The sequence below is a fragment of the Apis dorsata genome, unplaced genomic scaffold (genome assembly GCF_000469605.1).
Source record: "Apis dorsata unplaced genomic scaffold, Apis dorsata 1.3 scaffold_99, whole genome shotgun sequence".
NCBI classification, from domain to species: Eukaryota; Metazoa; Arthropoda; class Insecta; order Hymenoptera; family Apidae; genus Apis; species Apis dorsata.
The window spans coordinates 1,218,686-1,246,392 of NW_006263397.1; the positions used below are offsets into that span (position 1 = coordinate 1,218,686).

The window sequence follows — 27,707 nt, forward strand, 5'->3', positions numbered from 1 at the left end:
GATTAATGTCGGGAGAATATTAAACTTTTCTCTGTTTCTTGAATATTTCTTTTGCTTGAAATTGGTGTGACGCACGGAATTAATTAGAAAAAAGTATAAGGCAAGTTTTGCAAACTGATGTCGGATTAAATCCTTACACAACGATGATCTACATGATTAATCGAAAGGACATTAGTTTTCTCTGTTCCTATAATAATTCTTTTCCTTTTTTTTTTTTTCAAGAAAATTGAATTTAACAGTCTAATACTTTCGAATTCATATTAATATCAACAATAGTAACATTTCTAATTAGTTCCACAAGAAAATTTTATTCAACGCGATTTTTATGTTTCAAAAAGATTTGCACGGTTTTTAAGATAAACCGTGAATCATTAAATGAAATAAATCTTTCAACATTTATAACGTGGGAAAAAAATCAAAGATATAATCATACAAATCCAATAATTTTTTCACAGTTCAGAAGTATATCCGCACTTCATTAATATCACGTACATTATAAATTAGAAACTCAAGAGCACCGGCGAATATCTCTGCGGCAAGTACGATTTCCCCATTCGTTTCCCGCTAATTTCCTGCGGCACGCGATCCAAGAACTTTTCACCTCGAGATTCCTTTTTTTTTTTTTTTTTTTTTTTTTTTTTTTTCTTTTCTTTTCGTTTACGTAGCCGCAGTTTTTTTCGCTACGTTGCACGACGTGAGAAAAAGAAATCTGGAATTTTTACGAGAGAGAGAGAAAAGCACGCGTGCAATCGTCTAACAAATGTCTGCGGACCGCAAGCCAGAAAGCGTGGAAGGTTAGGGGTGTCTTATCCCATTTTTCACGACGTTATACCGGGTGGAACATTTTTTTGCGGACAAATCGGTGCGCAGGGTAAACTGAAACGGCGGAAAATTCCCCTTCCTGGAATTTTCTAGTATTTACGGTACGGCGAACCGGAAGTTCGAGTGCCCGACCGCATACGTTTGCCGAGCGAGCTGTAAAGTAATTCCCTACAGCGAAAAATCGCTCCAATTTAAGTCGCAAACATCGTAATTTCCGTTAATTCTTTCTGTCACGGTGAAATTATGTTCCATCGTGGTTTTTATGAAATTTTCGAGAGAAGAATTCCGGTGAAAATACTTAAATATATCCCGAACCAATATAAAATTAAGTTACACGCAAGCATTGCACTTTTGTTTCGATAACAAAATTTTTAATTTCTCTTTCGGACGTTTCTTACACGAGAAATCAAGGTTCACGATTCCTCTATCCGATTGCAACGATACAACAAGTTATATAAGAGACAAAACACGTTTTATCTACGATAAAATTGTCTAATAACGATTCGTGGATGGATAGATGGATTAGTAGATACGACGCCATTCCGACACACGTCAATACTGTCAAGGTATTCAACCACGTGTACGCCGAGGAAAAGAGGAAATTCTACGGCAAGGAGAAATCGATGTTGTCGAGGGTGTCATGCGACGAAGGAATCAAACAGGAACTAAAAAGAGAATATTCTCTCTCCCGTTCGAGGCTTCGTAAAATATCCAGCTACCAACCGACAGAATGTCCGGGAATAAATTCCAGCAACGGTCGAAAGGTCTGATCGATCGTCCGATCGAACGTACGTCGCACACCGGTACGTCTTTGATCCAGGAGCGATAGGGGATGATATTCTCTTACGTCTGAAGAGGAACCAAGAACGAGGCCATCGTGGCCCGACCGAGCGTCACGAACTTCCATTATCCATCTCTTGGACCGTCGTCCACCTTTTCTTCGAATCCACTCTTCTTCGAGGAGTGGAAACGCGCACGCGAAGAGGAAAGCTCGCGTTATTCGGTCGTCGAATATTTGTTCGCGCCGATAGAGTTACTTAGAGAGGCCAGCACAGTCGTTGAGGGAACTCGTGATGAATCAGATTCGAGGAAATCACGCCTTTGACTGGCTATGGAAACGGTTTGATTAGGATAATTATGATTGCTCGTTGGTATCAAAGGAATAGAAATTATGGAGTTTGTTTTGTTAATTAAACAACAGTCTATATGTAATAATGTCGTGCGATTATATTTTGGGATTTGTGAGTAAAAGTAAAATTTTAAATTGAAATATCAGGTTGATGATTCAGTTATTCTTTTCAGTTTGTTGAATTTATTCCGATTAAGATTCGTTCGTTTGATTCTGATGATTGGTCGTAATCACAAGTGATATATTTTGGAATAATTGAATAGTTGAATACAAACGTGTCTTCTGAAATTTTTCCAAATATTTCTTACATTCAATTTGAGAACACGATTCGAAGGAAAGACGATACGTTACTAATCGGTGGAAGAAACGAGAAATTATAATAGGGGTGGAATTTTAATCTTCAAATGGCGATGGAAATAATAAATTTAGGTAGGATTAATCGAAAGGATTTTCTTGATGATATAATAGCAGATTCAGAAAGAGGATTGGCTCGAGTCGAGAGGGCTTCAGGGACAGGGAAATGAAATTTTAGTTTCGGATTCCCTCAATCTCGCCGATTACGTCTCCCTTCGTGGACGAATTAAGATTCATTTTATCAGGGAACGTGCGGCGGAATTTATGCGGCCATTATTTGTCAGGCCGAGCGTCGTGGTAAAACTGCGGCAGGATTAAAATTTTCTCTCTGTGTCCCGCAATTTCACGGGGGGTTCTTCATTTATACTTACGATCCTCACGTTTTGCTTAAAGAAAACATTACCCATCTCGTGGCTGAAATGAATTTCGTACAGCCGTCGACTATTAAAACGCTCCAAACGAGAAATCTTAAGTGGTAAATAATTTCAAGAGATCGGTATGATTATTTCTCGAGATTTATTTTTATCGTATTTCTCCAAGCTTTTCTTTTTTTGCGTTAAATTTATTTATTGTTATGACAATTTTAAAATCGATATTTACACAGGATATTCAATTTTAATTTATAAATTCGAAATATTCGTAAATTGTATGAAAAAAAATAAAATAAAATAAAAACGATTCATATAAAAATCGAATAGTCTCGAGGGAGCATAAAATGATGTAATTAATTTCCCGTAAATAAATGTGTAAATTTCAACGCGAGATATATATATATATATTTTTGAACGGAATCATTTTTCTTCAAATAGAAATATTTCAACTTGAATTTTATCCAATTTATCGCGTGAAAGTTTTTGTTATTTATCTTTCGATACGATAAATTTTACAATTTTTCAAATAATTTTTCAAAATAGCTTAATACTCTTTTGTACATTCCAATGTTACATTAAATCAGATTAGATTAGATTATATCTCAACAATTACGTTACGATTATAAATTACTCGACGAATTAACGTTGAAAACACCTTGTACGAATTATTTCTTATCTCTAAAAAAAAAAAAGAAAATCTCAATTGAATTCCTCGCGAGAGAAAATTTTAGGTGCGACAACTTGCTAATTTCTCCACATTTTTCAAGTAAACGTACATTCAGAATTTTCTCTCTTCTCCTAAATCACTTTCTCGAACTTGGCTGTTATCACGGGTTGAATTTCACCATATTTCGTCGGTATGAGAAAAAAAGGCGGTTGAAATTAGAAGGGAGGATTTGTCGAGGCAGGGGAGGGAGCGTAAATACGCGAAGGGACACCGCGTAAGGCTAAATAAGAGTTAATAGGATCGATTCGATCGCGGATTTACGAGAAAGCTCGTTCGGCAGGCCTCGTTCATTCGTCATCTCCAATTAATCATTAATATCGGTACTCGCTCGACGCAATAACATAATTTGCAGCTGCATAAACAAGGCTTAGCATGATTTAACCACACGATGGTGGTGCAAGATTCGCGTGCACGCTTCGTCTGTTCTCTCTTCCCCTCAACAGTGAAATGCGTGAGCTCCTCTTAATTCCGCGCCAACGAAACGTTGGAAGCCTCGCGTGTTCCAACCATTCTCGAAGATGCTCGAGCATCCTTGTTTGTTTTGCGATTTGATTATCGCGATCGAGATCGAGAATTTATTGAAAATATTTTCTATTTGTATTTAGATTAATTTTTGTGAATTTTCTTTTGCCTTATTTAACAGTTAATTCATTCAACAGTTCAATAATTTGAATCGAAGTGTAGGAATTAATGATTAAAGTCAATATATGTTAATATGTAATTTCAATTCATAGTCAATTTCACAATCGATTTCGACGATGTGATAATTGTATATATGTAAATTATATATATATGAAATTCATTTGTTACGTACACACAATCAATTCCATATGAAAAATTTCGAAGTATTTTCTTCGTCAGTCAAAAATCTTTCAGAGAATATAACGTTATATATGTATTAATCTAATATTTTATATATTTGGATTGGATTTTCTTGGAACGTCCCTTCAATGTTTTCGTTTACTCGATAAGAATCTCGATGCGAGAAATTTCGTAGCAGACGGTCGTAGAAGATAAAGAAAAATAGAGATAAAAGTGGAGGAGCGGCGTTTTCTAACATCGAGCTATTCCAGATTCGACAATTCGTTCCGTTGCGGATACTAACGAGTGCCAATATTTGTATCCGTAAAACATGTGCCAATATTTGCCTCGTCCCCGGCAACATTTACCTTTCGCGAAAACTTTCTTGGCCGCCAAATCTTCTACGATGTAGCAGTAGCCAATTAGAGCCACGCTGGTAAACGTGGCTGCTATGCGCGTTGATCGGCACGTTTTGACATCCCTTACGTTGGAAAATGCTTGCACGAGACTTTCAGGAACTTTCCTCGTGCAGAAGAGATGGGAGAGAGGAAATGGAAGAAACTGGAAGAAAATCGTGCGCATTCCGGGGAGAGGGTCGAGAAGGAGGTGGATTATTAATTATTCTTCGAGGAGAAGGAACCATCTCTCGGTCGTCTCACCCCCTTCAGAATTCCAGGATTTTCCTTCTGTCATTGTCGGGTTTAATTAACCTCGACATGAAGAAACTGCAGGAAGTTTAACTTATGAAATCTCGATGACACCGCGCCTCTTCGAAATTCTTTCGTTCTTTTCCAACTCCCTTTATCCGACTCGATTTTTCTCCCTCTGTAATTTTCACGGCTGACACGGGAATAATGGTCAATTAAATGGGGAACGGTGCTCGATCTTTCTCCCTGGGAAAGGGTTGTCAGAAGTTGGAACAGATAGGAGGTGTCGAATCGAAGCCACCTCTTATCCAGCATCAGGCTGGATGGATCTAACTTTATCCCCTTCTAGCGACGACTAACTCGATAATTAGTTACTTACGAGCCGTTCCACCCTCACCGCTCGAGATTAGATCGCCAATGGAGATTGGAGCTTACCTGGAACAGATAAAACAGCGTTTCGATGGTTAATTTTTTGCGGTCGAAGGGTCGTCGTTTCGCGAATAGCTCGGAGGAAAAAGTTCTGACGATGAAACTTTCCTCGTGTGAATGTGGATATAATCAGACGTAACGATAAAACGTCGAGGAAACATCGTAGGCGGTTCCAGTTTGTCGGCAGCAAACGATTCTCGGATTTTTCTACCCATTTTTATATCCCAAGAAGAATCCTTCTACTTAATCGTGGAAAAATAGGTTTTTACAGCTGGGGTAAACGATAACTGGTATTCTCGAGATTAAACGAGAGATCCAATTGCGCCTCTAACGTTAAGGTTTATTTTCAGATATCAGACTCTTGATTGATCTGATGGCATAATTCTCGAAATTGAATGCACGATGTTAACGGTGTAATAAAGGTTATTGGAATCGTGTTTGAACGAAATGAAAGAAGAGGAAAATGGAATTTTATTCGTGATATATATATATGACACTATGAGCCACATCAACGAAACTACTCAAATTTGAGGAACTGCAAACGCACCGTAATATATGTATGCAATAATTGCATATATTGCATGGTTTAATTAACTCTGGTGCTTTAATTCCTCGTGTGCTTCTGTTGGAATTAAGAATATTAAAAAGTTTTTGAAAATGAGATAAATCTTTTTATCTCTCATTGGTTTTCGTTGTGATTCGAGAAATAATTAAGTATTGTTATTCAGAAAACTTTCAAACGATGATTATCATAAATTGATTAATTAAGGATATTCATTTATTTTTTCAGAAATTTTATTTATATATAATAGATATGCAAATTTTCTTTTTCAATTCGTTTTTCTTTTATTTTTTTATATTTCTTTTTCCTAAGTTTTTTTATTTTTTTATATTTTTTCTTCCTAAGTTTTTTATATTTTTTTATATTTTTTCTTCCTAAGTTTTTTTTTATTTTTTTATATTTTTTCTTTCTAAGTTTTATTTTTTTTCTTTCTAAGTTTTATTTTTTTTCTTTGAATCTCTTCTATTGTTACTGCAATGAACTCAAACCATGTGGATGAATTTAAACCTAAAGTGTAGTACTTTGTGCTATATCAAAGAGGTTTTTTTTTCTCTTAGATTTTGTTTTTCTCTTAGATGTTTTTTCTCCCTTTAATTATATTCTTATTTCTTTTTCCTGTTTTGATGAAAAGCATACAAATTCTGCTAATTCGTTTTTCTTTTTTTTATTTTTCTTTTTTAACGGAATTAATATCAGAAACACATTTGAATCATAGAAATATATATTCCAAAGGAATTTTCTATTTATTTTACAGAATTCCAAATCAAATTATACTTTTTGAAAAGTTCTTTCGCATAATTTTTTGAAGAAGAAATTTCTTAAATTAAGAGAGAAATTTTTTGTAATTTTAAGTTTGGGAAAAGGAGAGGAAACTTTAAGAAGAAAACTTGAAAACTCCCATATTTCTGAAGTACGAAGAATGTATATAGACAGAAAAGACTAATTTCGACTTGAAATTCAAAATTTACATTTATATTTAAGAATTTTCAAAGCATAGAAAGAAGAGTGAACACGAAGAATCAGAAATAATGAAAAAATTCAAAGAAAAATTATTTTTCAATCCTCCGAGAATCGAACCAGCGTCTTAAGAGATTAAAATTCTCGCCTTTTACCACTTAGCCATCGAGAACTTGTATTTTGGTTTTCTTTTTTTCTATTATACCTTTCAATATTTGTAATTCGTTCTATCTATTCTTCTCGAATCGATTGATTATTTTACAATCACAACATTATTCCAAATTTTTTAATATTTTTTAAAATATCCTCGCGTCGAGTTAAATTCAAAAATCTAATTATCCTTTAATATTACTATATCAATGAAACATTTCACATTTGAACAATGAATTCCATTTGCTTAATGGTTAACTCTTCTTTTAAGATGCATCGAAACCCATTCACTGCCATCTTTCTTCCAACATTAAGAAGAATTTTTCGCGCGGGATTAAAAGCCAAGGAATAGCGGGGGATAATAGCGCAGCGCAATCAACCGGCAGAGTCTGGTATCGTAAATGGTGGCTGAGAAAATCCGTTAATTCGAAACCGATGGCCAGAAGGCAGAGCTTTGAAGTCTTAACGAAGCCCTAAGATTTTCACGAGCCATCGAAGCCCTGACTTAAGCCAACTCGCCAAGATCGGCTGCACACACAGGGAAAAACCTGAAAAGAAATTCTTTCCTTTAGAGTCTTTGAGTTTTCGTCTCTCAACATTCACGTCCCTTCATAGAGAATCATACGGAATAGTAAAATAGAAGACACTTTGACGAAACAATATTTAAATTACGCTACGAGTTCCTAGAAAAAATGACGAATATTACGATGAAGCATTATTAGAATAAAAATTTCCAGTTTCAAGAACACAATTGGAATTTAATATTAACACATCCTCATTACAAGTGTAATCTTCGAACTATGAACTTCCAATTTGATACTTTTGGTATTCTTGCCACAGATTCAAAGTTGGTTCCATTGTAATTTTTGAATCGTGGCATAAAAATAGCATTCCTCTCTTCTGCAAAAGCTCGTCCAAAATTTATCCTCTGCTTTTCCATTGGACGTAATAATGGATCGATGACTGAATTACTCTCATCTCGTCTGAGAGCTTAATTTTTCTCCACGCAAGTCGATCATTATTCGCATAATGAGCTAGCTCGTCCACACGATCGAGGCGAAAAAATACGGATGAAACGTACGCCTTGCTATTTCACGACCGGAAATACTTCTTTCGAACCCTTTGAAATCGTTCTTCCTCCTCCGTTTCCACCGACGTTTTGTTTCTTTCTCGACTTCCATCCATCGCCTCGAAACGTTCAAAGCGGATCTCGCCCCGCCAAAAATGAGGGGGAAGGGGGAGGAAAATAAGACGAAATAAAAAAGGGAAAGAGAGAAAGAGAGGGAGAGAAAAAAATACTAACCAGACGAAGCTTCAACCATCGAATTTCCTCAGATCCGGGCAAGCGTTTCGCCCTTTGTGAGCGATTCCTTTCTCGTATACGAGTTGCACAGTGCCCCACACACACGCACACATACACAAAGCGAACGCGAAATATCCAAAGGACCACTTCCGACTTTCTTTGGTTTCTAAACGTTAAATTGCTACGGAGATGGTCGGCTCGCGACTTCTCGGACCTCTTTGCTTCTTCCACCTCTGCATGTCCTCCCCTTTTCGGAATCCTAGCTCGCTTTTCCTTTGATCCTTGACTCGTGCTAACAAAAATCTCGACCATTTCTCAGGCAGAAGGAGGAGGAAGAGGAAGAAGACGTTTCTTCGAATTCTTATTCTATTATTTATAAGGCAGAACAGCAGTGTACACGTACATATATACGAAGTTCAGATCAATCTATCCGATTTTTTGATCTTCGTATGGATGCATGAATATCAAGGGGTTACGAGAGAAATCTCTTGAAACTTTTTCTTCTTTCCCTTCCCCCTAATAAGGGAGATCTTGAGGGTTGAGGATTCTGCTTGAGAACTGAAGAAATAGGGAGAATTTTATCGAATTAAAGATTCCCTCTCTTTTCTTCAATCTCTTTCTCGAGGATTGAACGGAGATTAAGAAATGTTTGAGAAAATACCACGGATAGGATTTACTTTTCAGGATCTGAGAATCTTTTCCGATGGCTTCCACGATCGCGTACGCCCTCTAAATTTAAAATGGCGAAAACGTAAACGTGATTGGATTATCCCCCTATTTTCTTTCGCGCGAATGTAATACTTCTATTCCCGTAAAATCCAACTTGGCGTTAATGTTGTTTGCTATATTTGCTCGAAACATAGCCTCGTACAGGTTTAATTAACATGCAGAGATTAACGGGGATAAAAGAGAGGAGCAAGGGGAAGAGCGAGACAGATAAGAAAAGTGCGAAGAAAGTGGAAATTTTTATCGCTCTCGAGGATTCTTTGTTTCTTTTTCGTCACGAAGTTGTTTTTCACCGATCTTCGAGAAGACATTAAGAAACTTTTAACGATTAATCTTATTATAAAATTCCCATTAACGAAATGTTTCGTAATTGCAATTGTTCGAAGGGAAAGATATTTATTTAATGCATTAAACTTTTCCATTTTGTTAAAACGAAAGATCAATTCACATTTTCCCAATAAATGTCTGCCCAATAAAATCTATGTAGTATAACATGACATTTCGATATTGTCGAAACACGTGGCAAAAAGATGCGAAGAAAATTTTCAGTAAATCCAAGCTATGTCTGGAGAAAATAAAGTGGACAATGGTAAAATGTTCAGATGCAAGAAGGTCGTTTCGAGTCGTATCTCTTGTGGAGATAAGCAGATACATTTGCAATAGAATTGGAGAAAATTTTCAGCAAATCCTGCAAGCCATACGAATAGAGGAGATAAGGAAGTCAAATGATAAAATATCTGCACACTTGTGTTCACATGCGAACAGAAGATAATTTCCTTGTGCTGTCACAAACGAAAACTTGCTATAATTCAAAAAAAAGATAAAAAGAAGAACACATTGTATGCAAATCATACGCGATATAGAATAATTCGAGAAGAATAATTTTTAAATATGCTTTCTAATTTTCCATCTCACCCGTCGTCAATTTCATCTGTAACTGCACGCCTATCGAAAATAACGAAATATTAATTCGAAATACTTCTGTACTAGTCTATCTTCATGCGCATTTGACACAATAAAGCCGAAATGACTGTCGACAAAGGATCCAATCTCCGATTTCCCGTCAACAAAAAATTCCTATTCAACTTCCATTAAGAGACACGCCATTCACGAGAAGGCGAAATTGGCGCAATTTGTCGGAGAAAAGAATTTGGCGGAAGTTGGAAAAAGAAAAGAAAAGGAGGGGGGAGTGGAAAGATATTAGGCTTTACCCCTAACTAATTCGTTGGCTCGGCTTTCCGTTGCTGGTGTGGTTAATCGTCGGAATGTCCGCCGCTTAAAGGGTTGAGACTGCATGGAAAAACAGACGATCTTGCTTCTTGCGGTGCCCCGTCGTTTCACAGGATATAAATCCGCCTCTTTAATCTCCGTTACACGGCCAACCGTGGGCGGTTGAAGTTTTGAAGGCGCGTTTATTGTCGGAAAGGGTTGGCCTGTAAACTGGAGTCGTTGCAAACTGGACTGGATTTTATACTACCACCTTCTACTCTCTTAGAACCGCGAATAGGCGTTTTTTTTATAGCCGAGGGACAATTTTGTGCTCGCGCTTACCTTAACACCGATACCGTCTTTACGATCGTTTTAGATACGCCTCCGGTTATCGCGAATGCAATTCGATTAAGGAGTAATGGTGAAACGAAAACGCGGATTGGGGGAGGATAATGGCTGTTCTGTCAAAGATCGTTTCGTTTGTTATTGTAAATTTTAAGGAGGTGATATTATTTGTTATCATATACTTGGATTCTCGTGGAATTATTTATAATTATTATTATGGTACGTTATTGATATGATTCCTTTCTTTTCTGTTTTTCACGATGCGAGGAGTGTGATTCTTCAGTTGCAAAAGTACGTGGAAGATAAAACAATTTTTAGAAGTGGATCACGAAGATTGGTTAAATAATGTTATTTAGAGATTTTCAAGAAGCAAACTTGACAAATAAAACGACATACAATACCATGTGCTTGCATTTCTATATGTATAAATATAACGCGGACATGAACACAAGGATGAAATACAGTTGGAATACAGTTATGTCGCCAGATGGCGACACGCGCCACGTTGATGACTGTTATAGGGAACGAATAGAGGCTGTTAAGGGAAATTCTCTATCGTGACGTAAGATTTTCTTTTGCATACATGCGTTAAATATATTGTGCTATCAACACGTGTAATCATTCTACAAAAAATCGATATTCAGCATTAAGAGATTCTTCCGTTTTTTTATTGTTGAATTATTATTAAATTTCCTGAATTCGAACGCGTTCATTTTCTGGCTGGAGCAATTTTGGAATGGAAAAATATGCCCTGAAAACTTTTCAAATTCTTGAGAATAATAAGAAGCGCGCATAAATTACAAGGATCGATATAATAATCCTCCCCCAATAATAAATCCAGCTTCCCGGCATAAAACGTACGATGATCGTGATTGCGGTGGGAGGAAGAATCTGGCACGTGAATTGTCGCATTTTTAAGTTTTCAGAGGAGGCGAGAATGAACGAGGTCGGAAATTTTTATTAGAACCTGGCTCTGCAATGAATTATACCACGTGCACCTCCTTTTATACACCTCGTTCACCGCGATACGATTTCGAACGCCGTAATTCTATTTTTTAAGAGCCACTCCACACGTTCTGCCAATTGCACTGACTCTTAGAAGAGGAATAGAGGCGGAGACAGTCCATAAAACGTAGACCTGAAAACTTCACCTCTACATTTCTATCGAATTATAAAGTGATACAAATAATTTTCATAAATTTTCTCGTAAAGGTATTCAATTTACTGCAAACAATTTGCTAAAATTAAATTTATAAAGTAATATATATATTTTTGAAGAATCAAAATGCTTATAATGTGATTTCGTGGAAATATGAAAATGAAAAAGTCCAGGAAATCAAATTTCAAATTTAATTGCATTATGAAAGATTTATCAGTCCACGACAATATATACAAAAATATTTCTCAAATGGAGACAATTAAAAAATTCGCTCCTACACAAGAATTTCATACAAATTAACATTCAGGTTCTAAATTCAAAAAACGAATCTATCCAATTTAAGATATTTTATAATGTACATAACCTGTGAAACCCATTCTGTGAGAGACAAAAAGCAGCTAACGCCATTCGAACTCACCACAGAAACGTGTCTATGCCTGGCAAGATTCACATTCCCATTCTCGGCCAATTATAACAACCCTTCCCGCCGGTCCGTCGAACATGGATCGAGATAATTGAAAAGCTTCGATTCGAGGCGAATCAACCGCCAATCATTCGGGCGGACAGGGTTGAAAAGCGGCGATCAACTCGCATTAATTAAAGCGTGTCGGCCTCCACGTCGACCAATGTCGACGTCAATCACGGCGGAAACTTTTTCACGCCGCAACCCTTCTTCGCGATGTCAAACGACGGTTTCGGGGTGTTTAGCGGTCGAGCCGAGGCTTGTGTCCGCCCGCGTGAAACACGCACCCTCCTCGGTTGGCCGGGGGGGTTGTCGTTTCAGATTGGATAGAACGGACAACCGCTGTCCATTGTGTTCGAACAACGAACACGCGCGCGATGCCGAGGGTTAAGCATAGATACGGTTTACGTCGACTTTGCGGAACAAATTTTAGAATTTTTAATTCATTCTCGGTAAAGAGATCTTGAGATATTTCGGAAAGGTATCAAGAAAGTTTTGAAGTGAGAAGAAGGGGGGATCTTTCTTTTTCTTGTTATCAAACGACGAAGTTAGAAGAGATTGTTTTTTTAAGAAAAGGAATATTTAAGAAGATACGGTTAAGAACAAGAAGAATTATTGCTTCCTCCAACACATTCATTCACGGGTAGAATGTTTCCAATCTTGAGGATCTACGGATACATAATTATGATTATACGACGTATAATCATACGTTGCTAACAACATTAGACACGGAATCCAAAAGAATCTCACGATACAATCACGATACGTCTCATTCCTTTTTACAAGACGTATCACTGTTGCGTGTCTCGCTCCGCTTACAACCCTTCGACACGCAACCCCTTCCTGTATTGTAACGGAACGGAAACAATTCGACGTATAAAAAATCGCGATTCAAACAAAATCGTGGCAAAAATCGAACAATGAAACCGATCAACCGTATTTATACCACATGGCGCACAACCGGATGAGAAAAGAAAAGCAACTCGACAAGTATATAAAAATCGAATGAAAATTTGAAAAAGAAAAAAAAGAAAACCTTTGAGTGCAACCTTTCGACGCAAGGCTCGAATAAAAAACTCAATATCTCTTCCCCCAATATTTTTCCCCTCCCCCTCTTTTTCCTTTTTTTTTTTTTTTATTAAAACACAGAGCCTAAAAATTTCGCTCGCTATTCAACGAAACGCGGAGGGTATTAATAAACCGGACAATGTCGGTGCTTTTTGCAAATCCGAATCTGGGAGAAGCGGGATAATCCGGGTTGGACGCACGCGTGGCAACGAAGAAAAACGGGACCAACCGAGAACAAGTTGAATGAAGGGGGATGGAGGAGCGAGCATCGACGCTGCGAAACTTTTCAATGGACAGGTCGAGTTGCCGCGCGCCCCTTTTTTTCCTCCCTTGTTTTCTCTTCCCTTTCACCGGCGTGTGCGCGCCTCTTTTTTTCTTTCTCCCTTTTTCTTTTTTCTTTTTTTTTTAATTTTTTTCCCTTCCTTTCTTTTTATTCGCGAAAGGGGATGAAGGTGGCCGAGGATGCGCGCTTTCGACGCGCATGTTGCCGTTGCTCGTTCAATCGGCAATTCGAGTTTACGCCACCGGCACAATCGACTTTGTTGCCAGCCCGTGACGATTCGAACCTCGATACGAGGAGTTTCCGCGATTTCGAATCCCTGCAATCCCTCGTTCTTCCTGATCCCGATTTCGATGGACGAAAATCTCGAGAGAGTGAATGGATTTAATTTAGAAATTTAATTTGATTGCCGATTCGTATTTTCAAATTTTCAAGCATTTGTAATTTCGAACATGATCGACGATAAGTGTTCAATTTTATTTCGTTTTTCTTTTTATTCAGGTATTCAGGGATAAGATGAAAGAATATGAGCCGATAACGCAATTTGATACGAAGAGAATAATACAAAAATAATGATAAACTTATCGTGATGATAAAAATAATTGATTCTTTTGATAATTTGTGTATTTTATGATTATTTACTATGTCATGAAATTACGTTAAAAAGCCGAAGACACGAATCAGGGGAAGCTTTGTAGTTAGCACAGTATAATGTAGTTAAATTTGTAATGCAAATCCTTCTTCCTTTGGAGAACTAAGTACAGTGTTTAAATTGGTAAGCATGAATCTTGCACTGGATACAGAAAGATCGGCTTACTTCTACGTTAAATATTAGACTCATTAAATCGATATAATCCGATTACATTCTCCGTATTAACAAAATGATTGACTAGAGTGATGAATTTATTTATACACAAGATAGAATAGATATATCCACTTTTTTTTCTTTTTGAAAAATTAAATTTACACTGTACGAAAACGAGAGAAAGAGAACAAACAAAAATTGGCAATTGGAATTTTGAAAAAGTTGAGTCTACAACAGAGAGTACAGGCAAGTTAATCTTTCGATTCGTCGTTCGACGACAAGACGTCCAATATTTCGCCATTAATCCTTCCGTGGTTATTTATACGTACGCAAAGAATTACCAGTTAGCTATTGTCATCGTTCGTCATGTAAAAGGGATAAAAGAGATTCCGTGTATTCGATCGTTCCAAACGATCCCGATCCGCTTCGCCGAGCTGTCACACGCGTGTGCATTCACGATACGCGCGCGTGTATCTCGATGCAGTCTGCTCGCAATGTCAATGGCTTATCCGCTCGCGTGTTATTGACACGAGCAAGTGCGGCCAGAAAATAGCTCGACTCTGGTTCCACACGGATGGAACGACTATTTTCAAATTTGTTCAGAATTATTTCGCGAATGAAAAAGAACTCGAAACGTATCTAATTATATCTTTCGTGTGTACTTTTTTTTTAAATTTCTCGGAATAAGAATCATTCTCTATCTTTTTAATAACCTTAAAGATGTCTTCGAGATAAGTTGAATTAGAAATATAAAAGTATAATGTATTGATATTTAGAATTTTGAAAGATCGTCCTACGTTTTTTTCTTTTCTCGATCAGTATATCGAAGATACTCGCATTTATTAAAGTTTATTTGCATTTATTTCCATTTCGAAGATAAAGCAACGAATATTACGCAACGAAAGCACTATTTTTACACGATCGAACGATGATGCCACTTTCGTAGTAAACGATATAATAAGAATTCATTCGTTCAAAAATGATATTGAAATCGCATTCGGTGAATTGGAGAGAAGAAAACAGCACGTTACACTTCGGTAATTCGTCGTCGAAGAATCGAGAACAGGGATCCAGATGCGGTGGAGCACGCACCAGTCGTCTTCGATCAACAGGTACGACAGTGAAAGTATGAATTACGGATCAACTCGAGGTAATCATTTTCCTTCCACTCGTGGATTACTCGGTAGACAGATTTACAAGTATCTGAAAAATTATCATCCACTTAAAATCCAGTCGTGGTTATAAATAACACTGTGTTTGATCGTCGAGTAAAAACAGGTTAAAGTATTATTATTAATGTATCTTCTTTAAAGGCGTGAGATCATCGATATTCGATGAAAAGGAATTTATTCCTCGAATTCGTGAAATTGTTTCCGCGAATTGAATCGAGACAACGGAGCTTCAACGATGCTCCAACCATTGTGAAATCTTAGAATGATCGCTAATTAGTCGTGCAACTGAACGATGAGCATTCTCTCGTCAAGCAGCTTTCGCAATCGTTGAAAAACCGGGTCAACGCTTTGCGATGGATCTCCATCTTCCTCGCAGATGTTTGCCTCGCGTGAAAGTGCGGATGAAGGCGGATCTAGATCCGGATTTCATTTTGCTCTAAATCTGTCCAAAATATATCTTGGATCACGAGGAAACGAAGACAATTTTATTTGTAAAATTTTTCTTTTTTTTATCGATTGATAAAAATTGTCTCTCCTTCTTTGGCATATTTTTCTCGACGTTAACGCTTCGTTCGAGTGTCGCATTTTTCATTTTCATTGAAATTTTCATTTGTGAAAATTTCCTCTCTGGTGGAGGATCGAGTAAAAGTAGATCGAAATGGATCGAGAAGATAGATTTGCTCGATCGGTTTCATCCGACAGCTGATCATCTGCCTTGCAATTCCTGATTCAATCGGTCAGAAGGATGACAGGGGAATGATGCATGCGCGCCACGTTGTTTCTAATGCCGTTTACCGATCAACGACAACCGGATTGCGAGCATCCCCATCGCGCTGATTACTCGCTCCCGTTCATTCCCACGATGGAACGGTGGATATTTAATTTTTTATGTACTCCAAACGATCCTTATGTCCAACAAATTTTGTTATTGATTCATCAGTTGAGTCTTGATCACGATGTATCTTTTTTCGCGTTTCATTATTTCCTTTTTTTTTTCTTTACGATAATTTAACAAGTTAGATAGATCTCGAGAAATTTTATAAAATATAAAAGAAGAAAGTTGGAGCTAAAATTTAAAATTTCGTGATGCTTGTATGAAAGAACCAGCTTTCACGCGAAAAATTTTCAATAGGAGATATGATTCTCTTAGTCCTACCCCTAACTTCAAGTATTTTGTGAATAATTTAAAATTATTTTTAAAAAATGGAACAATTTTAAAGAAATGGAACTTTGATACTAAGATTGTATAATCCACACGATGAAGAAACGAGAAGAACTTTCAATAATTTGATTTTCAACGCAGAAAAAACACAAGTGAAAGAATTACGTTACGCTCAAAAAGATTGGTAATATTATTAACAAGTTAAAAGACCGAAGCAACAAACTTTCAAAGTATATATATATATATACATTTAGTCGTCCACTCTAATTTTTTCCTTGCTTCAAGTGCCCAACACGTTTAATTACAGTCGTTCTCCATTACGCTCGTCCTTTCACCCAAAACTAGATCCAAGTGCTAAAAATATACCCTCTCCCCTGGTGACGGTAACGAAGAACGAAGCGCGACAAAAACTTCGTTATCCTCTCTCTCTCTCTCTTTCTCTCTCTCGTCTTTCGCAATTTTTCGTCCACGTTACATTCAAAGATCTCATGTTTCTCAAAAACCGCCAAGGCCAATTGGCTTAGTTAAAAACCCGTACCTTCAAACGAAAGTTTACCAACGAGGGCGCGTGTGCCCCAACGAAATATACACTTCTCTGCCCAACGACCGCCATTTTCCCCCTCTCTCTCTCTTTTCTCTTAATTCTAGAATTTTCCTTTAGCGTCCTAGAGGGCGCTTTATGCACGACCAGTGTGCACAACAGCGTGGAGTGTTGTACAATGCGAGGGCGAAGAGAGAGAGAGAGAGAGAGAGAGAGAGAAAAAGGAAAGAGAAGAGGCGAGAAAAGCTTAAAGACGGTTAAGGAAACGGAGATGGAGGGATGGTTGTGGAGCTTCTCAAGGGTAACTTGGTTAAGCCCCTGCTGGACTGTATTAACGGCGAAGCGAGTTTCCAATAGAAAACCAAAGTTCGAACTTGGCGGGAACTAATGGTAACGAAAATACACGTTATTCTTGGCTTTTGCTTTACACGAACTGGACGCGTGGTTGTTTCTACTTTGTTACGCGATTCCTTTTTTTTTTCTTTATTATAAGAATTGTTGTTGTTGGCAAAGAAAGCGTGGAAAGTTGTGGGAAAGTTGTTAGCGGGGGAAGTTTCGTTGTTGGGCTACTTTAAACTTGTGTTGCGGGGAAATGGTGATTAAGCTGTTTAACTTTTGATACATGTGTAATTTATAGGTTTTCTTGTTAGGTTAAAGATTAAAAAAAGAAAAATATATATATCATGGTTTTCGTCGATGAATCGGAAGTTTGAACGAAACTTGTTCATATTTTAGAAGAAGAGGCAGAAGGTGATTGTAATTTGTAACAAGGTGACAGAATGCGAACGAGAATAAAAATGGATGTTTTTAAATCGAGCTGAAAGGATCGTGGAAAGAAAAAAGAATGAGAGCATGGAGGAACGAGGATAGGGGAATGTGTCAGTCCGCGGAGAACGACTGGAATTCCGTTAATTGAACACCTAGCAGATCCCCGACGGATGTGAATGGTTGCATTCGCCCCCAGATAACTCTGGATCTAACTTTAATCAAATTACATCCGTGACTCGGTGTTTTCGCCGCACTGGAACCTTTCTAATTGTTGAACTGAGCCACTTGGACGCGAAAAGCGCACGCATAAACCAAGAATCTTTGCATCTTTTAATTGAAAATTATGCTACGATTCATTTTAGATACGTCTCCTCCTTTCTTTTTTTTTTTTCATGCAAACATTTCGAAAATGGGAATATTTTATTATTCTCTTTTGAATTAAAAAATTCATTTGTGAGATTTCTCTTTTTTTTTCAATTGGATTTTTCCTGAATTTTTTCATAGAAATAGAAATGAATTTGCAAAATGACAATTTAATAATCAAGATACTCTTGATCTTTTGTTTTTGCAAATTCTTACTAAATATACATATGAAATTATATTAATATTCTCGAGATGAAACAACCAAATGTCTAAACACAATTATAATTAAACTACACACACAAAAAATCACTTATAAGATAACAATTGCGACAACTACAAGTGTTCAACACCTCCAACCTCTATTCTTTAATTCTTTTTTAATCTCTTCAGCTTATTAAAAATTTCTTTTCTAAGCTCGTAGAATTCTTCGTTGAATCCTAATTGCTCGCCTCGTTTTCCTCGTCCTTTCCTCTTCGTATTCCCCGAGACGATTTCAGAGAAATTTTCGCATCCGGGAATTCGACGCCGCTCGAAATCAAAATTCTTCCCAGGCGCCTTTCTTCTCGAAGCTCGAATAATTTCACCGAGCAATTTGTTACGCTTAATCCAATTCCATAGAGCCATTAAAACGAGCCATTCAAAGCGCAGGATTGTTCATTACTCCCGACGCGAGGAGTTCTTTCCCGCAATTTTAACGCGCCTATGAACAAAATGGAAATAATTTCTCGCTCGTATATGGCCAATTAATCGCGAGAAATCCGTCAATAGGATGAAATAATATTAGAAATTAAATGAAAACCTTCATAATTGATTGCGTTTATTTTTTTGCAGGAGGGAATAGAAGATCGAGCGATTATCATTTAATTAATCTGATTATCCATGCTCGTTGCAATTAGATATTCGATATTTTGCGAGGATAGATACGTGTTCAATCAACGTCTTCCTTTAACGAACGACGCGTTAACAAATTCGAGCGTTATGCATTCCAATTGAACTTGTATCAAGATTTCATGACGATCGTCGGTGTGTTTACCAAGCATTGCTTTAGATCGATGCATAGAGAAATAAATATATCCTTCGTTGCAAGAATGATTGAAAAATAATTATTGAGAAATCAAAACACTAGATTGGAAATGAACCGGTAATTCAAAAAATTGCAACAGATTAATAAAATTAATAAATGGTAATAAAAAATCAAATCCTCACCTCGTATTCAGATACACGTATATATTTTGATGCAATGATTAATTAACACGAAGAAGAGATTCACGAAACGACCGGGTTTACTGTGGCAATCCCTTTCAGGGGGTAGTTAACACCGGCGTGGCATCGATCATTGTGCGATACAATTAGACGTCGCCGATGATTACGGTCCCTAATGACTGCTCGCATCCGCCACGAGCATTAAACGGGATGCACGCGACGTGTCCAGACATTGTTCGGATGGCTGGGAGCGATTCCAGGGGGTGACAAGTCTCGAACCAACGTCGAATAGTTTCGCAGTTGGATAATGAACGCGACGAACCCGGATGTTGGTTCGTTGTTTCTCGAAGATTTATCGCGCCTGACGGGCTTAATTATTTTGCCAGTCGATCAGATTGTTCGCCACTCGTCGTACAATCGTTGAACGAGACACGCGAATCGCACGGACGGGTGGATTAAAATTTGCGATGGACCAACTTTGTTGATGAAGTTTTAATACCGTGACGAGATATATAATCGAGCAAAAGTTGGAACCATTAATTAATATTAATTATACATATATAGGAGTGAAAAGTTGGGGAAAAATGGAGGATATGAAATTTCGATGTTAATTGTAATTAGGAAAATTTATTGGCGAATTAATTGAATAAGAATAGACTCGTGAAAAAGATAAAAGATTAATGAAGCGAAGAGTAATTATTAGATCTTGAAGAGTGATTATATTATGTTAGCTTGCGATATTTAAGCCTTAATGAAAGCTGAAAATAAATCTGAGCAGTGAAGTATTATTAGAAATGGGAAGTGTTTTAAAACTTTATGCACGTGTACACAATACGTAAAGCTGAGAAATTTGAGAAACTTCTCCAGTAGTAATTGCGTCCCTAGTAATATACATATATATTTCTAATTCCACCTACGCGATATTAAGGTAGCTTTACTCTGATGTAAATCATACCAAGCTAGCGGAGCGTGTTTCACAAGACTTACGAAGTCAAACATTCCAACATTATCTTCACACCTCTCACAAACTCCTTTCTCGAGGTAACAACATCACTTACACCTACATATTCGAAATTCCGCATTCGCGTTATATTCGTATAAAATCTTTATTATTATTATATTTATCCAACAAAGTTCCTTTATTATTCTGCAATAAAAAATTCGAAGGAATTCAAATAATAAATTTTTTTCAGAAATAGCGCATTCGTATCGAAGAGATGTTTCTTAACGTTCGATAGGAATTTTAAAAATGTTTTCTGCAAGTAAACAAGCAATAATATAAAACATTACACGAGAATGTGCTAAGGAAACACAGGAAACATTTTCACAATTTGACGAAATTTGTTACTGAAAGATAAAAAATGTCAAGAATATTCTAAAATATATCTTAACTAATGAAACTATTTACATAAAATCTTCATGTACAATAATAAAATTTAAATCTCATCGTCGTCTTCGTTGAGAATTCAAATTCTTCGAAACCGAACTCAAAATAAAACAAATTATACAAGATAGAAAAATTCGAAATAAGCATGAACATGTTTTCTATTTTAAATTATATTCGAAACAATGGTAAAATTTCCTCCATGATAAAAAAAACATCGTATGAACGCCGCAATGGAATACTCGAAAGGATATTAAAGAAAATTTTCTGTCTCGTCAGAATGGTAGCAGCATTTGTCCAATCGAAACAGGCAATTCCGGGGGAGAAACGAAATTACTCAACGGGACGATTCGGAAGCTCGACGGCTCGGGATAAATAGAATATTTCTTTCTTCACGAGCTACTTCCAGGCAGCTCTATAAATCCAACACGATGGACGGGTGCAACGCGCTGTTGCATTATGCCGACGTCTCGCGCGCAATAAAACGTCCCTCTCCTGAACAGGGAGATGGAACGTGGAACGATTTCGCGAATATAAATTACGGTTGGAACGTTGACACCGAGGCCGGTAATATTGGCCTGTTAAAAAGGGAACGATCCTGCTTCTTTTGTGAGTTGATGTTTGTGCAAACCGTAGCCTGGTCTTCTGATGTGGAGAATTAATAAAAATTATATTGGAATGATATTCATAAATTTCGACAGATATGTTATCGAAGTTTTAGATATTTTTAAAACGGTGTCCATTTGCATGTAATGATTGTAGTTAAAGTAATGAGCATGAAAATACACAGATGTATTTCTATTTCAACGAAAAACACTATAATTGATGGTGGAGTAAATAAATCATAAAACTATTATTATATATTATTTAATTATAATTAATGTTGTTATTAAAATCAGAAATAATTTTAAAATACAGAAAAATGGATGAAATTACATCGAATGTAATAAATTAACCGGAATATCAATTTTCAGATCACAATCTAAGGATTTAACTTCTCAAGGGATTAAGTCACGTTAAATTGGATCCAACGTCGAACACGTCTAGTATTACATATTAAATCAAAGGATCGTACAGAAGCATCAAACGCGACGCGTGAATAATCAAGGGGATAAATAAGACATCTCTCTTTCCGGTTTAATAAAATTATAATCGATCTTCGCGGCGGGTTATGAAATTCTAAGTTGACATGTTACAACAGAGGATGATGCAAGTACACGGTAGCGAAAATTCCACATGGAAATTATAAAATTGCCCGACAACGTTGCTCATGATTAATGCGACGTAGGGATCATCGTAATTTGAATTTTTCTTAGAAGCCACTATTATAATCCAATCTCTCAAATGGCGTATAAACGATTCTTGTACAACAACGATACAAAAAATGGCGAAATTTTATTTTAAAATTGCACGCGAGAAGAAAAATATCCTTTCTCAAGGAAGAGACTCGAGTGAAAGGGAGGAGGAAGAAGAGAAGAGAAAGAATTTTTTTTAAAAAGATCAACGTGAAATCTCACATAAGATCAAATCCGATTAATAAAAAAAAAAAAAAGATTGTTGGTCAACTCTGGATATCGCATTGCACCACTTAAGTCCTATAAGTATCAAATTCACTGGATGCAAATCCTATAAGAGTGCATTAAGAGTTGCTACACAGGCGACGAATTATAACGTTGAATAATGGCGAGACACGGCTGGTGAATAGGCCGCGACGTCCTTTCACTCGGTTCGCTTAATCTTATCCGGTGAGCGACAAAATGAACCAGTTGTTGGACTCAAAAATCCCCACAAGACTTCTCCACCGACTCCTTTCACGCGCCACTCTCTTCTTCAGACCTGATTCTTCTTACGTTCCCTCGAGATCCTCTTCTTACGTGAAACGAACTCGGCTACGCGATGCATGAAAATAATCGTGGTTGCTCTTTCCATCGTTGAACTGTATCAAGATTCTATTGCGATGGATTTTCCTATTTCAACAGAAGGAAATTTTTCGAGCAAAAGTTTTCTCGATATTACTTTCTTTTTTCATTTATAGAATTCAGTCAAATGATTTCAACGTGGAAACGTTTTGCAAAATTTAATTCTTTAAGTGTAGAAAATATCAATGGATTAACATGGTATCATTCGTCTCTAAGAATTTAAAATTGGTACCATTTAATAATATTTCCAATCTTCTGTTGGAATGAAAAGTTTTTGATAATTTTTATTACTGCGATTTGATAATGGCACACGTATTTAAATTAAACACGAAACTTAATATCGTACGAAACAATATTTCTGAATATTAATTCGATTATTAATTCTGGATGTAATTATCATTATATATCGTATCACATTACACTGCGTAAAACAAATTTCATATATCGTTTACGAAATAACAACTTCGATTGACTTTTGAACATTGAACATCCTGTTGCTGATGATCCTGATAAACAGACATTCTTCTTTGCCTGAATTCGCAGTTCCTCCCACGTCGTTTAGCATCGCTCTCGAAACACGTTCATTTTCCAACGAACTACATAGCATATACACAGATTCCAAGCCCCGTAATGATTTGTCAACTGCGTAAAACGTGCGCGCGATCGTACGATTCCACTACGGCTGAACACTGGCCGTCCGTTTCCACTGCGAATTTTCGCCTGCAAACATGGTAATCGCTCGTTTCCGCGATTCAACGCCATCCGCGTGTTTTCCGTGGAAAAAGCGCAAAAACGCATTCCATTTACACACTCTTGTGCACACTGATGTACACTCAAAAAAAATTTCTGGATTAGTTTATTTTTGTCAGGATGTATCGTGATTTTAAAGCTATGCATCGTGTATATATATATATATTGAATATGATATTTCATTAATTTGATATCACACGAATGAAATTTGAAAAAAAAGAAAAAGGATTTCATTGAAAAATTAGAATATGTCCAATATTTTTTGTAACGATTATAAGAGGATATATCATTGTAAAATTAATTTCTAAATGTATTGTGTTATAATATCTGATAAACGATCTAATTATTAGATAAAAAAGATTGATATAAATGTACATTTATGTATATAATATAGATAGATATTTAAATACTAAATATTAATATATAACAGATACAAAATATATTTGCATATATTCTTATTTTTCAATTTTATTTTCATAGTTATTAAATTGTAAGTAATACTTTCTAATTAGCATATAAATATTATAATATAATATACAAAGTCAATATCTTTCGTAATCTGTGCCTATTATACCATATCGTGTACAAATGTTCTTTCTCGTTTATTTGTAGAATTTCTCTAATAATCTTGGTGATTTCTTTTGAAACAGAGAGAACATTTTAACGGTATAGAATATTTCATATAATTGAATACAAATATCCCACACTATCTTTCACATAACACGTATTTTCCATCTCGGTATATCGAGACGGACAGAGTTATCGCTGTTTATACAGATGTAGCGTCGAGTTCTCCCTTTTATATTCCACGAGATATAGTGTCGGCCATTGAATGAACTCGAACGAAAAGATTCTCAAAAAAAAAGAGAAAAAGAGAAAGAGAGAGTAGGGAAGGAAAAAGAAGAAAAATGAAATAAAGTGTAATCGAGCATCGAGGGAACGAAGAAATCAGAACTTTTAATAAAGTGCAAAAGAGACGCGAGAGGATTTTTCATGAAAATCGGAGAGAAAAGGCACGATCGTTTCATTTTCGAGGAATAGTGAGATGAGGGAGGGGTGATGGAGAGAAGAAAAAAAGCGGGGGCAAACAGAGACGTAATCTTATCGACGAAAGAATCGTCTTTTCGCGCTTGGCCAGAGTTTTTCGAGCGTTTCGTAAAAAAACAGGGTAACTTTTCACCCCTTCAAGCTTCTTTCCGCCTGGCAAAAGTAAAGAACCATTGGGATGCATGAGAAGTTTCGTGAAAAAAAAAAAATACGATTGGTTATCCCGGATAGAGTGGAATTGAAGAAACGGATAAATTGAAATTTTTTAAAGTTTTCAACAAGAATTTCTTGATATAGCCGATTTTCCTTTCCAAAGTTTCCAAAATAAAAAATAATAGATAATTTTTGCATCAAAAAATATTCATTTCAAAAGTGTCAAAATATTTTTGACAATTTTTATTAATATTGCTCGTAATAGTTTATATTAGAAATTAAGAATATTAAGAAATCTTTCGGATCGAATTAATTAATTAATTTTAATTCTTTTTCTTATATTATATCCGATTGAAATTTAATTTACAAGGTAATTTTGAGATTACTCGATCGAACAGCTCGATTAATTAAAAGTTTTTTAATAAAAACGTTACTTTAACAAACTCCACTCACAAACAATATCGAATTTGAGCAAATGGTAATGAGAGTACAAATATAGGAGCCCTTATTAATTTACAATTTAACTTTGATATAACGAAATAAAACGTATTATTTATATAAACTCTTGTGCTCATAAACTCTTTGTGCTCCTTCACTTTTTGTTTCACGAAATTTCTCATGAAAGACACACACACATATATTTATCCCGATTCAATTTTGTAGACAATTTCGATCGAGCCCACGTGAACTTTGGCCGCTCCCGCACGTGGACAAAATTTAATTAGACAATATGTAAATGAAGGCCGTATAAGGTTTGTCCTTTTGCCGGATCCCTTTGAACATAAATTGCCGGCAGAAGTAGCGGCGCGATAAAATGGTAAAGAGGATATGCATTATACATAAGAGCCGGCCCGCGGAACGCATCTTTACGTATGTAATGCGTCATGCAAATTATTAAACGCTAAGCCTCCGTGAAACTGTCGGGTTACCGTGTCATTTGCATAGCTCCAAGATAGCGGAAAACGGTGAAACTATCTTTTCTGATATTTGTGGTAGCAAGAGCATGGAAGAGGATATAATTTTTGTTTTAATCCGTCTCGAGAATACTGATGAAAAATATAGTTTCTCGAAAGAGTTCTCATTATAATTTATGAGGAAGGGTAATAAAATTGAACGAGGCATATAAGCAAACAAGTTTACGCTACGTGTCGTGAATTGACAATTTTTATAAATCATTCAACTTTATCATCGTTACATTGTTACGAGTTTCATTGTTTTCCGTGTTTTTCAATACAATTTTTCCGATGAGGAAAAACAATAATGAATGCGTACGGTTTTCTAATGTTTACCAAGAAAAAGATTCAAGTTGATGATATGTTAGATGATAGATGTTATCATCTAACATAAAAATAAACGATATTTTTAAATTTAAGAAAAGAATTGATAGAATACGAATCAATTAATTTGATAATTATATCACATTGTGAAATGATTTGCAGTAATGACATGCAATTGGGTTGATTTCTTAAAAATTCGAATTATTTTATAGATTTCTCTTCTATCAATACATAAATAGTGATAAATTCAAGCATCTCCATATCTCAATTAGATCTCGTAAGTACACAACTCGGATATTAATTTTTGGATATTTATAATTTACTGTATTTTTTTTTTTTCTAAACATTTAATATGCTAAATTATCAAAAATATATTTTTATCTTCCTTTTTCCATTTTTTCTTCTTGCCATTTAGCAAGTATGAGAAAAGGAAGGGCGAACACACGTGTCACTCAACCTCTTTCTCCGCTTGTGTGCTTCCAGACAGAACGTGCACCGAATTAATTCGAACTCGAAACGCACTCACGACCCATTGCTTCGAATTCACGTTCACGATGAAGGTTTGAGAGCGTCGACGAATCGATAAAGAACCTCTATAACCTTATCCTGGTGTGAACATTTACGGAAAATGTTCTCACCTTATCTCTTATCAGTTCTAGAAGGCTTAAAAAGATTTTCACTCGAAACGCCACGTGTCCTGTATCGTTAATTGAATTCCTGGATATTCTGAACCGCGTTCGAACCTATTTTCCAGACACATTATCCCCGAGAATTCGTTTCTGAAACGTGATATTTCATTTCGAAACCGATAAGCTTTTTAAAATCCATTCGATCGAATGAATCAGAGACTTCTCTAATTAAATATCCCAGAACTTTTTTCAGATTTTTTATTTTTTTCAGAATAAATCTGCAGTTTTCCAATTATTTATTATTACCAAACGTTACACTTTCATTTATTTGAAGAGTAAAAATTTTAATAGCAGATTTTATATTACCAATATAAAATGTATTTTTCGAGTGCATTAAAGGGTCACTCGAAAAATATATATTGGAGGCGATATTTTTCAGGATTATCAAAGTCCGTTTCGTTGCAAATCTATCGTAAATCAAAAAAATAACAATAATCTCACGGTATAAATTCAAATTTTTTTGAATTGAATATAAATACTTGGTAACAAAGATAGCTTTATTACATAAAAAAATTAATCTTTTTGATTTGTATATTTATCTCAAATAAAATTCTTCTCTGAGTGATTAAATTAATCGGCGATGATCTATGAAGAATCCAACAAAGAACACATGCATACACACACCCATTTCGCAATGCAAAGATTCGTGGCCCAAAATTCGAGATTTTAATTAAACGTCGAGTTACATTGGGCCTTGGCATGACGATGATATTATTGCCAAGACCGATTACTAACGTTAATGAGTTTTACTTTATCCTGTCCAGCGAGAGGGGCTCTCGATCTCCGTTTCAATTTTGACATCGCCCAAGTTGGTGATTTATTAAAATGATAACTCGAACCGCCCCTACTCCCCCTCGGCTTCGTTTCTCTTACTTTGGTCATGATTCATCGGAAGGTTATTCTCGTTTTCCAGTTACCAAAGAACTTTCTTTCGTATTTCTCTTTTAATATTTTTTTTTTTTTTTTTTTTAT

The 27,707-nt window shown here is 36.1% G+C and overlaps 1 protein-coding gene across 2 annotated transcripts in view; it reads right to left on the reverse strand.

Annotated features, from left to right (window-relative positions):
- The window catches only part of LOC102674866 (polypeptide N-acetylgalactosaminyltransferase 2), a 188,873-nt gene that overhangs the window by 70,130 nt on the left and 91,036 nt on the right, over window positions 1–27,707 (reverse strand). The window contains exon 3 of one of the 2 annotated variants that reach the window (XM_031508782.1): window positions 5,231–5,286. The exons of the other annotated variant lie outside the window; for it this stretch is intronic. The gene's annotated coding sequence lies outside the window, so the exon portion shown is untranslated. The remainder of the gene's footprint in view (window positions 1–5,230; window positions 5,287–27,707) is intronic. 2 annotated transcript variants of the gene reach the window in all.